This window comes from Mustela erminea, chromosome 19, assembly GCF_009829155.1.
Source record: "Mustela erminea isolate mMusErm1 chromosome 19, mMusErm1.Pri, whole genome shotgun sequence".
NCBI classification, from domain to species: Eukaryota; Metazoa; Chordata; class Mammalia; order Carnivora; family Mustelidae; genus Mustela; species Mustela erminea.
Window position 1 is genome coordinate 17,327,244 of NC_045632.1, and position 12,658 is coordinate 17,339,901.

Sequence of the window (12,658 nt, forward strand, 5' to 3'; positions counted from 1 at the left end):
AATAATAAAAGTGAAAGTCAGTGGAGTGAATCAGAAGATCTAATTGGCTTTATTTAACTATTCGTGAGTTGGGCAGTATCCCTACTAATAAATAGATATTCCCAGGAGTTTTACAGAATGGAAAATTTTAGAGGCAGGATGGTGGGGCAAGGAAATTATTAGCAGAATAAAAGAAAGGGTTGTTTCACGCCAGGTCATCTTTTTGAGGGAAGGGAAGAGACAGGAGTCTTATTTTTCAGATTCCCTTTCTAGTGCTAATCGGGAAGTTTCAAATGGACTGTTCAAAGGTCACATATCTGGGAGTAGTTAAAACTGCAGTTGCTAATTATTTTAAAATTGTTAATCTTGGCTTGCTCTCTGTGGGTAAGTGATTCCATTTGTGGGCCTGTTTCTTTTATAATTGTGAAGTGCCTCAAAGTGTGTGTATCATTGAAAGTGGATGTTCTGTGAAGGAAGGAAACCAGGGACTGTCACCTCCATATATACCTTTTTGACATAAGAATTATTTTGAATTAGAGGCAATTTATAAGCATGAAAGTCAGGAAAAGCACTCTCTTCCCTTCCCCCACTTCTGTCTAAACACAGGGTATACATTCACCCTTATTGGAAACAACTCTAGTCTCTTATCCCATAGATGGCACCAAAGGAATCTGCAAATAAGCAATACTTCATTAATTGCTTTCACAGATTGCCATCCTTGGAAGCCTAAAACTGCTTTAATTTATCCTATCATTTCTCTAGAAACTTATTATTTGTTGAATGTGAAGCCACCACTTTTGAGTTACTCTTGTTTTCTCCCATATGACATGTGCATACATGTTAATAAATTATTTGTCTCCGGTTATCTGTCTTTTTTGTTACAGAGCCCCAGCTGAAAACCCCAAATGGGTAGAGGTAAAAAAATTTTCTCTCCTGTAGCCCTATTGTGTGTTATTTCTGGCATAGTTTTGATAGGCCTGCACTTCTGCTTCTTAACTTTCCATGGACATTATGCTTGTGGGTGTAGGGGAGCAGAATTTGCCACTGAAAATATGTCTTCTTTAGCATAAGGATTATTTTAGGCTGATTATTTTTAAGAAACTGCAAACACAGAAGGTCTGAAACTGGGTAGAAGTTACTTATTGTAAGAAACATTTACATTTAGGGCATTTGGGTGGCTCAGTCGTTAAGTGTCTGCCTTCAGCTCAGGCCATGATCCTGGAATCCCAGGATCAAGTCCCGAATCAAGATCACTAGTCAGCAGGAAGTCTGCTTCTCCCTCTGACCCTCACCCCACTTGTCTTCTCTCTCTCTCTCAAATAAATAAAATCTTTTTAAAAAAGAAACCTTTACATTTGTAGGGGTGTCTCCCTCATTGTACCAAGAAGAAGGTACCTAAATTTCTAGAATATTATCAGTGGAGAAGGCATGGACTTAAATCTACATAACAACCTTATCCTTGTTGGGGCACCTGGGTGGCTCATTGGGTTACAGCCTCTGCCTTCAGCTCAGATCATGGTCCCAGGGTCCTGGGATTGAGCCCAGGTCCTGAGCTCTCTTCTCTGTGGGGAGCCTACTTCCTTCTCTTTCTGTCTCTGCCTGCCTCTCTGCCTACTTGTGATCTCTGTTTGTCAAATAAATAAAATTTTAAAAACAAAACAAGAAACAACCTTATCCTTGTTTATTCTGCTTTTCGTGGTAACCCCCCATAACTGACCGTCCACCCCCAGCATCTTTTTTTGTCTTTAGGTGAAGATGGTAATGAAGGTGATGACTTTGGCCATTTGGGGGAGTCACTCAGTTTTCCTAGGTCTCTCCCTTGTATACAGGAAATATACATGTTATTAAACTTTTGTTTACCTCCTGTTAATCTGTCTCATGTCAATTTAATTCTTAGATCAGCCAGAAGAATCTTGTAGAACAAAGAAAAATTTTTCCTCCCCAGCATGAATCACTATGTTACCAGGTGTTGGAATCTTTTTTTTTTTAAGGATTTTATTTATTTATTTGACAGAGAGAGACGCAGCGAGAGAGGGAACACAAGCAGGGGAAATGGGAGAGGGAGAAGCAGGCTTCTTGCTGAGCAAGGAGCCTGATGCAGGGCTCGATCCAAGGACCCTAGGATCATGACCTGAGCTGAAGGCAGATGCTTAACCATCTGAGCCACCCAGGCACCCCCAGGTTTTGGAATCTTGATGGTCAGAATCTTGGTCATTAAGTGTGCCCTCGAGAATGTGGTGCTATGGCATTTAAATGAGTAAAATAATTAAAGGCAAAAAATATATGATTATTGTTATTTCTGAGTGATAAGATTGTAGGATTATATAATCAGGAAGTTGAAATTAATAGGATTTCATAAAAAAATAGAAGGGCACTTTAATTTCTCTTTTAGCTGCACTTGCAATATTCATCTGTCGATTAGGTTTTTTTAGTTTAGCTTTTAGGTTTTGGTTTTTGGGGTTTTTTTTACCTGTACCTAGATGAAATCTTGGATGAATTCAATGATGTTTTCAATCAGTCTTGGATGATACCAGTTTCTTTGAACAATTTTAGCTAAAAGATCAGTTTCATTTTAGTAATTAAAAATGTCTTTAGTAATAAAAATATCTGGTGTAATAATATTTCATTTAAAGTAAAAAAAAAAATCCATCTTTTTCTTTCTCCTTGACCACATCCAAATATGGTTATATCTCAATTACTCACTAAGTCAATATCTGGTATTTATTTAATAATGTAAACTATTTTTTTCTTCAAAATCAACTAGATTTTCTAGATATTTTTTCTTTATTAAGGTTAAGGATTTAATTAATTCTCTTTGTACCTGGTTCTTAATTTTTAGAGATGTTCCACAGATAAATGTCCCATATTTATGATAAATGTTCACAGATGATTTTTTTTTTCAATTGTTCAAATGCCCATTAGAATCTCTCAGTTTACCATTCTGGGGCTTCATTTGGACTCTACAGTTGTCCTGAAACTTACTTCCATTATTTTCCTGAACTGGATTACTGTTTCTTGGAATTAAGTTAATTTTTCATTTTCATTAAATTTCTTTCCCAACACCTTGCTTTAGATGCTATTTATATCCCCAATGTACTGAAATTTCTTGACTTATAGCATGGATCTTTAAATATTTTTTATGCTAGATATAGATGAGATTTTTAGTCTGTAGGCTCCAGATCTGAGAATTTTTTTTATATTTTTGGTTTTTGCAGTCTTCTCTATTTCAGGTTTTTTATTCCTGGAATTTGTATTTGCTGAAAGGACTGTTCCTGAGCTGTGGCTACTTTTTCCTTCTTCATAGCTTCCTCTTCTTATTTATGAGAGCAATATAATTTTCAATCTCTCAGTATAATTATAGTTGTTCAAAGTTTTTGTGTCCATTTTTGTCTTTTATGTCCAAATCAAATTTCTTTTTTTTTTAAGATTTTACTTATTTATTTGACATAGAGAGAAATCACAAGTAGAGAGAGAGGGGGAAGCAGGCTCCCCGCAGAGCAGAGAGCCTGATGCGGGGCTCGATCCCAGGACTCTGGGATCATGACCTGAGCCAAAGGCTGAGGCTTAACCCACTGAGCCACCCAGGCATCCCTCAAATTTCGTTTCAAAAAAGCTTGAATTCTTTTTCTTCCTTTTACATGGGATACTTTCCTTAAATGTGTGGTAATCCTTGCCTCCAGTCAAGAGGTAAAATTTCTCGACTGGCAGACATTAGAGCCAGCTTTTTTACCAGAAAATTTCCAGAAAGCTCTCTTCTCTGCTCTTTGGTTTAGAGCAGAAAATAGATCCAGTCTCCTAATTACTGGTTCGGAGCTAGGATAGGGAAGATCCTGAGAGGCCCACAGTTCTGGATATGGTTTTTCACTCAGACTCCCTATGCCTCAATCCTGTCTTCATTTGTGCGGTTGCCCATCCTTTCTGGGTCACTTTACCCAGAGATCAAACCCCCTGTGCAGTGTATTTGATTACATAAGAGAGGAAAAGTAAAAGGGGAGAATAACCAGTTTGTGCACAAATTTTCAATGCGTTTGTTTCCAGGTCCATACCTCTCTAGGTTTATCATCTTTCGAGAATATAGAACTCAGCAACCAATAGGATTTAATTGACATTTATAAGGATTGATCCAACAGCAACAGAAAACATATTCTTTTCAAATGTTCACAGAGCATATGAGATATATCAAATGCATGGCCATAAAATAAACTCCTAATATTTAAAAGAACTGAAATCACATGGAGGATATTCTCTGACCACAATGGAATCAAACTAGAAATCGGTAACAGAAAACAGGAAGGTCTCCAAACACTGAGAAACTAAACAACAAACTAAACACTCTTGTAAATAAACTGTGGGTCAAAAAGGAAACCTTAAATAGAAAATTACATTAAGTTGAATGAAGATATAAAATATCAAAATTCATGGGACAAAGATAAAACAGTACTATGGGGAACTTTTTTGGCACTAAAGGAATACATTAGGAAAGAAGAATCTGAAACCAATAATCTAATAAACTCCCACCTGAAGAACTTGGCGGGGGTGGGGGGGAAGCGATATACACACCAAGCAGAAGGAATTAAATTTAAAGATGAACTTTGACCTAATTCTCATACTTTATATGAAGATTCAAAATGGATCACAGACTTAAACATTAAAACTATAAAACTCGTAGGAAGAAATAGAGGAGATTAGGACTAAAGATTCAGGATTAAGGTAAGTAGAGTTCTTAGACCTACTACCAAAAGCATAATCCATACAAGGAAAAACTGAAAAATTGGACTTCATTAAAAATAAAGTCTCTGGTCTGTGAAAGTTCACATTAAGAGGATAAATAGAAAAGGTATAGTCAAGAAAAAAATATTTGTAAACCATGTATCCAGCAGAGGGCTAGTATGTAGAATGGATTTGTTAGCTTGATTATGGTGACATTCACAATGTATGCATATAGCAAACCATCAAGTTGTGTTCCTTAAATATATATAATTTTAATATTCAATTATACCTCACTAAAAATTAGGGGTGGATAGAATAAAAAGGTCTAATATAAGTTTCATTGGAGTGTCAAAAGGGGAAAAAAAGAATGAAGAAAAGATAGTATCTAAAGAGATAATGGATGCAAAGTTTCTAGAATTGAAGAAAACTGAACCCACAAATCCAGGAAGTACAATATATCCCAGGTGGGACTAACGAAACAAAAAAAGACCTGTGCTTAAACATACTATAAAAAAAACAAACAACACAACACAACACAACTTGAGAATACAGAAGATTAAAAGGACCCAAACTAGGGATCCCTGGGTGGCTTAGTCAGCTAAGTGACTGACTTGACTTTAGTCCAGGTCATGGTGCAGGGTCCTGGGATCGAGTCTCACCTTGGGCTCTGTGCTCAGCAGGCAGTCTGCTTGAGGATTCTCTCTCCCTTTCCCTCTGGCCCTCCCCCTACTTGCACATGCACGCTCTCCTTCTCAAATAAAGGGAGGGGGCACCTGGGTGGTTCATTCAGTTAATTCAATTTAGTTATTTGACTCTTGATTTGGGCTCAGATCATGATCTCAGGGTTGTGAGATCAAGCCTTTCCTCAGGCTCTCCACTCAGTGGAGTCTGCTTGAAACTGATTCCCTCCCACTCTGCACCCTGCCCCCGACAGCTTGTGGCGCATGCTCGCTCTCTCTCTCAAATAAATAAATAAATAAAATCTTTAAAGTGTACAGTTCAGTGATTTTTAGTATATTCACAGAATTATATAACAATTACCACAATTTTATTTTTTTAAGATTTTATTTATTTATTTGGCAAAGATCACAAGTAAACAGAGAGGCAGGCAGAGAGAGGAGGAAGCAGGCTCCCCGAGGAGCAGAGAGCCCGATGCGGGGCTTGATCCCAGGACCCTGGGATCATGACCTGAGCGGAAGGCAGAGGCTTTAACCCACTGAGGCACCCCAATTACCACAATTTTAAAGCATTCTGATCACCTCCCCTAAAGAAACCCTAAACTTGGGGCACCTGTGTGGCTTAGTTGGGTAAGCATGGGCTTTTGGCTCAGATCATGATCCCAGGGTCCTGGGACTGAGCACTGCATTGGGCTCCTTGCTCAGCAGGGAGCCGCCTTCTCCCTCTCCTTCTGTCTGCTGCTTCCCCTGCTTGTGCTCTCTCTCTGTCAAATAAATAAATAAAATCTGTAAAAAGAAAAAAAAAAAGAAAGAAACCCTAAACTCGTTAGTTCTCCTATTCCTGCCCCCCCAATCCTTCTTCCCTAGGCAATCACTGTTTTACTTTCTGTCTCTATGGACTTAGCAATTTGGCGATTCCATATAAACTGAATTATGTAATAGGTGGTCTTTTGTGACTGTCTTTTTCACTGTTTTCATCTATGTTGTAACATGTATCAGGACTTCATTCCTTTTTATTGCCAAGTAATAGTCCATTGTATGGATATACTACATTTTATCCATTCATCTAGTAATGAGCATTTGAGCTATTTCTACTTTTGGCTGTTACAAATAAATGCTGTTGTGATTATTCATTTACAAGTTTTTGCATGGACCTATGTTTTTATTTCTTTTGAGTATCTACTTAGAGTTGAATCAATGGGTTATGTAGTAACTCTATGTTTGAATGTTTGAGAACCTGGCAAACTTCCAGAACAGCTATACCTTTTTACATTTCCATAAGTAATGTATGAGGGTTCCAATTTCCCCACATCCTCACTTGTCTTTTTCATTATAGAATTCTTATTGTGTGTCAAGTGGTATCTCATTGAGGTTTGGTTTTATCTCCCTGATGGCTAATGATGTTCATGTACTGGTTGGCCAGTTACATACCTTTTGAGGAAATAACTAATCAGGTCCTTTCCCTGTATTTTATTATTGGATTATTTGTCTTCTTTACTGAATTGTAACAGTTTTTTATGTATTCTAGATAAAATTTTCTTATCAGATAGATGATTCACAAAATTTCTTTTCCATTTGATGGGTTGCCTTTCTACGTTCTTCATGATGTCCTTCAAGCAGAAAGGTTTTTAATTTTGATTATGTTCAATAATGCATTATGGAGTTACCTTAGTTTTGGGGGGCTGCTATAATAAAATACCATAAACTGTGTGGCTTATAAACAATAGAATTTTACTACGTACTTTTACTAAGCTGGAAGTCCAGGATCAGGGTGCCAATATGGTCAGGTTCTAATGAAGGTCCTCTTCCAGTTTCATGCTGTGAAATTCTTGCAGTATCCTCATTGCTTGCCGTGTCCTCACATGGTGGAGGGGTTCCTGGGCTAAGACTGGATTGGTAAATTCAAACTAAAACAAGCAGGGATTTGATAAGCTCCACGAACTTTTTATGGAGAAAAGAACAAACTAAACCAAAAGTTAGGAGGTGGAAATAAGAAAGATTGGAGTGGGAAAAAATTAAATAGAGACTAGAAAAAAAATAGAAAAGATCAACAAAATTAAAAGCTGATTTAAAAAACAAACAACCCCCCCCACCTTTCTTGGTAAAACTTTAGCCAAACTAAAAAGGTAGACTGAAAATTATAAAAGAAAGAAGGGACATTATTACAGCTGATGCCACAGAAATATAAAGGATCGTAATAGTCTACTGTGAACAACTATATGCCAATAAATGGGATAACCTAAAATAATGGACAAAACCCTAGAAACATATAACCTACAAAGCTGAACCATGAGGAAATAGAATATCTGAACAGGTCAATAATTAGAGATAGAATCAGTGATCAAAATCCTTCCAACAAAGAAAAGCCCAGGACAAGAGGGCTTCATTAGTGAGTTCTACCAAACACTGAAAGGAGAATTAATGCCAGTCATTCTCAAACTCTTCCAAAAAATTGAAAAGGAAGGAAAACTTCCAAATTCATTCTATGAGGCCAGCATTACCCTAATACCAACCACTGACAAAGACAGATGAAAGACAACAACAAACCAATATACTTGATGAACAGATACTAATATCCTCAGCAAAATATCTTCAAATCAGTTCAACAGCACATAAAAAAGATCATACACCATGATCAAGTGGAATTTATCCCTAGGATCCAGGGATGGTTCAAAATACACAAATCAATAAACATTATACATCCATTAAGGGGATGAAGGATAAAAATCATGATCATCTCAATAGACCTTTAAAAAAAGCATTTAACAAAAATTCAGCACTCTTTCATGATAAAAACCCCCAGCACATTAGGTATAAAAGGCATATTACTCAACATAATAAAAGCCTCATGACAAGTCCAAACTAAATATACTCAATGATGAAAAGCTAAAAGCTTTTCCTCTAAGATTAGGAATAAAACAAGGATGCCCACTCTTGCTACTTCTATTTAACATATTAATGGGAGTCCTAGCCAGAGCAATTAGGCACAAAATGAAGTAAAAAGCATCCAAAACTGAAAGGAAGAGATAAAATTACCTTTCTTTGCAGACAACACAATATTATATATTGAAAACCTTACAGACACCACCAAAAAACTGTTATGTTTGCTTCTCATTTTTTCCTCCAAAAAGAACACAGGTATTAAATGGGTTGGAATTTTCTGTGACTTTCTCTCTTGATTCTGGTACATGGATTCTGGTACAGTGTCTAACATATAACAAGTTCTCAATAAATATGTTAAGTGAATAACTGACTGAATCAACTGCTGGTTACACAGGTGGTTTATACTATTCACAGTTGAACTTCATGTTTTCCCAAGATTTGAAAAAATTCATACATATAAAGCAGGTTAGGATAGGCCTAAATTTTGTTGCTCCTATACCTTTATTCTCTCCAGTGACCTCCTCACTGCTCCCACATTTCACTTTATCCTGGACTATTCAAAATTTGTTCTAGGAATCCAAGGAAAGTTTATCCCTGAGGCTGGGGCCTCAGATCCTCAATGCAGGGAGGCAGTCTGGTTGTTTCTATGGCTGAAGCAGCACTGCCAGCAGAGAGTATCTGTTGGGCCTGATCAAGTGGAAAGAAGCACACATTAGAGCCAAGAGGAGAATATGGGAAGATGGAGCGATGTCCACAGGGTGGCCAAAAATCAGACACAGGCTGGAGAGCCAAGCTTGCAGACATGACGGTTGAGGGGCTGAAATTGACTTCAGAAACAGCAATTAGGCCAGTGGAGAGACGAATGCTGGTATCATTAGTTGGAAAGGGGGTGGTCTATGGAAAGGAAGTAGGAAATACACACGCACAGGTGTGGGTGACTTCATTCTGCAGAACTTAGGATACAAGAGAAGGATTGAAGTGCTGGGAGCACCAGGGAAGATGGACCTGGAATCTGTTGCAGTTGTGACTGAGGCATTGGGATGCAGAGGACCTCTTTCCTTCCCATTCAGAGGGCACCCCAGATGGGCTGAAACTTGAAGGATGGAAGACACACAGTAGCACTTGTAGGAGAGGGTGAATCAGGAGTTGACCTTCTCATTTTACAGTCCATGCCTGGTGTGGAGAAGGAATCAGAGATGGGAGGATTTGGGGGATGACCAGACAGGGCCATCTAAGTCAGTGTCTGAAATAATGGGATGTAACGGGTCAGCAAAAGGCTGAGGGCAATAAGTATGATGAGGTAGCCGGCAGGTGAGTTGCCTTCTTCTGGGACAAACTACCCATAGAGGTAGCCATTCCAGCAGATTCCAGGATGGCCAGTGAGCTTGCTTCTTTTTGCATCTCCTCTCTGTGGATCAATGCTGAGGGCTGTAGGGGAAGCTGATAGAGGAACAGCAGCAGGCAGGGGAAAGAAAGAAATGGTTATGAGGCACTGCAGTCTGAGATGGCTTCAGCCTTAGTCCCCAGCACATCGTCGACGCCACGACACAATGCCTCCTTCTCCAAGGCCCCTAGCTGGAGGAGGGGGTTGCCAGATACCCGCTGACTCTTCTGGACCTATCTCTTCCTGCTGGATGAAGGGAGAGGAGCTTATTGGGAGGTATAGTGGTTCCTCCTCCACTCCGGTTCCTGCACCCTAGGAGGATTGGGCAGGACAGGAGTTCTTGAACCAGCAGAGCAGGAACCCCTGGAGAGCTGGGTTCAGGATCTTTAGTGCCGGCCAGACAACACACCTTTGTGGCCAATCACCATATGTTCATCTGTCCTTTCCCCTGGGGTACTGGAGGAGAGAGCTGCTCAGAACAGAAGCAACGGTGCCACCAGATCCTGTTCATGCATGGGGGCCATGGTGACAGGTTGTGACAGACAATTTACCCTGTGACCCAGCAATCCCACTAGTAGGTAATTACTCAAGAGAAACAAAAATACAGGATCATATAAAACCTGTATGTGAATGATTTTTGTTGCTTTATTCATTCGTATCTCTTAGATAAAAGACTATTCAGATGATAATTTTGTCTTGAGTGTGTATATGTGTGTGTATGCCTATTAGTTTACCATTTCAGGTAAAATGTAGAAATCTTTTACTCTTCACTCTTTATACTTGCCATATGTTTTACATCTGTATGCATTAAACACTTCCCCCCCCCCAACAGTGGTATAATTTTGGTTTTCAAGGCCATATTGTCATTTAAAGAATTTAAGAGGACTATCATATTTATGCACACATTTACTATTTCTGTTGCTCTTCATTTATTCTTGAAGTTCCAAGCTTTCTTCTTGCATCATTTTCCTTCAGCCTGAAAAAGTTCCTTTCACATATTTTTAGGGTAGTTGACTGGTAATGAATTTTCTTAGTTTTTCTTCATCTGCATCTGTCTTTATTTTCCTTTCATTCATTGAGGATATTTTTGGTGAATAGAATTCTATTTGCTGAGGGGCACCTGGGTGGCTCAGTGGGTTAAAGCCTCTGCCTTCAGCTCAGGTCATGATCCCAGGATCCTGAGATCGAGCCCCACATCGGGCTCTCTGCTTGGCAGGAAGCCTGCTTCCCTTCCTCTCTCTCTGCCTGCCTGTCTGCCTACTTGTGATCTCCATCAAATAAACAAATAAAATCTTTTAAAAATACAAAAAAGAAAATATTAAAGCAGTTTTGACTTCAGGTCTTCTGCTAATTCCTAAGTAACCTTAATGTAGGCATGTTCCTTGACTGAGCAAATTGAATAATAAAAAAAAAAGGAGAACGTGGATATCAGATGGGAGCAGGGATTAGGTACAGCAAAAGTTGTCCTTGCGGTTGTCAGTCCCAGAAGACTTTCCAGGGAACTCATACTAGGAAATCGAATGGAATCAGCACATGCAACTTTAGAAAAATATAGTGGTATCACCCAAATATGGATAGATGAAATAAGGATAATTAGATATAAATAAGAAAAACTGGGCTTAACAAGGTCTACAAAGGCAGGAAGAAAAGAAATGTTGAATTGTGGTGATATGAGCAATGCACCCCCTACTCTCAATAGAGAAAGACATAATGAAGATGTGTCCTTGTTGCTAGCACCTGTTTACCAGTGTTTGTTAAAATAAGGCCTGTAATTCCATATATACTTTGTTTTAGGCATTTTTTCCATTCTGTTCAAAATAGTTACAGATACTTTTTCTAAGGATGTTTTAACTTCTAGAAAAAGAAGTCACTGAGAAAACAAAAAGAAAAGTAAAATAAATCTTTTCTTATTTTGGCAAATATTTTTCAATATAAGTTATACCCACAACAGTGGAACTGGGGACTTTAAGATATGGGTACTTGTATCACCATAAATGGACCATCTTCTGTTGAAATACTGCACATTCAAATCAAGAGGAATACTTTATTTAAAATATATGTTGAATAAATAAAATCTTTTTTTAAAAAAAGAAATCTCGCTGTGTCTCTGTCAAATAAATAAATAAAATCTTTTAAGAAAACAATATATGTTGAAATATTTGAGCACTTTCAAACCTTTCCTTAAGAGAATACATAGCCCATTTGTGATTGGGATTTCCTTTGGGGGGGGGTGCTTTTGGAGTCAGAAAGCAAAGGTTCTGATATACTTTTAGCACAAGGAGATAAAAGGAATCACTTAGTAAAATTCTGACAATTGGGAGTGTTACAGCCTAGAAGTGCAAGTCCTATCTTTCTAGAATTTCTTGAACTTGTGTTCCCAAGCTCATTCTTTCTAGTAACACCTCCTTCATCTTTGGCTTCTGCTTTTAAAGGTCTTTTAAAGCTGTGCATCCTTCCTTTTCAGCCTCACACTTGGCAGCCATTACTTTCTCCAGCTTAAGCCTGATTTACTTAATTTGTGTTACATTATTTTCATTTTAGCACAAAGGAAAAAATCTAGACTTACAGTTAAGGCATTTTTTATTTTTTCCCAAAGGGAAAGAGCCTGGGCTTGAAACCCCCTTGGTCTGCAAATGCTCACCTTCACTGCCTTCAGCACACCAAAGTCTTGGTCTAAACCCTGCTCATTGTGGAAGCACTGATTCTACAAGAGCCACTGCATTCCCTGCCAGGTATCCTGGACTTCCTCCTTCCATTCCCCAAGGGGCTGAAGGCTCTGCTCCAGGTGGGCATCTGGCCTGTCTGCGGGGGTCTCATCCACATCCTGGGAGGGTTCCAACTCAGCAAGGCCAGAGTACTCCTAGAATAAATCCTCTCCGCTTCTGCCAAGAAGAGGGCATTGTTTAGGGCTTCCTCCAAAAGACTAGAAGACCTGAGTCAGGTCTTCTAGTCTTGTAAAGTCTCTGTAAAGGTACAGAGGGAGTTATCCTCTGAAGGACTGGGGCACCTTCCCTGCAGCACATTG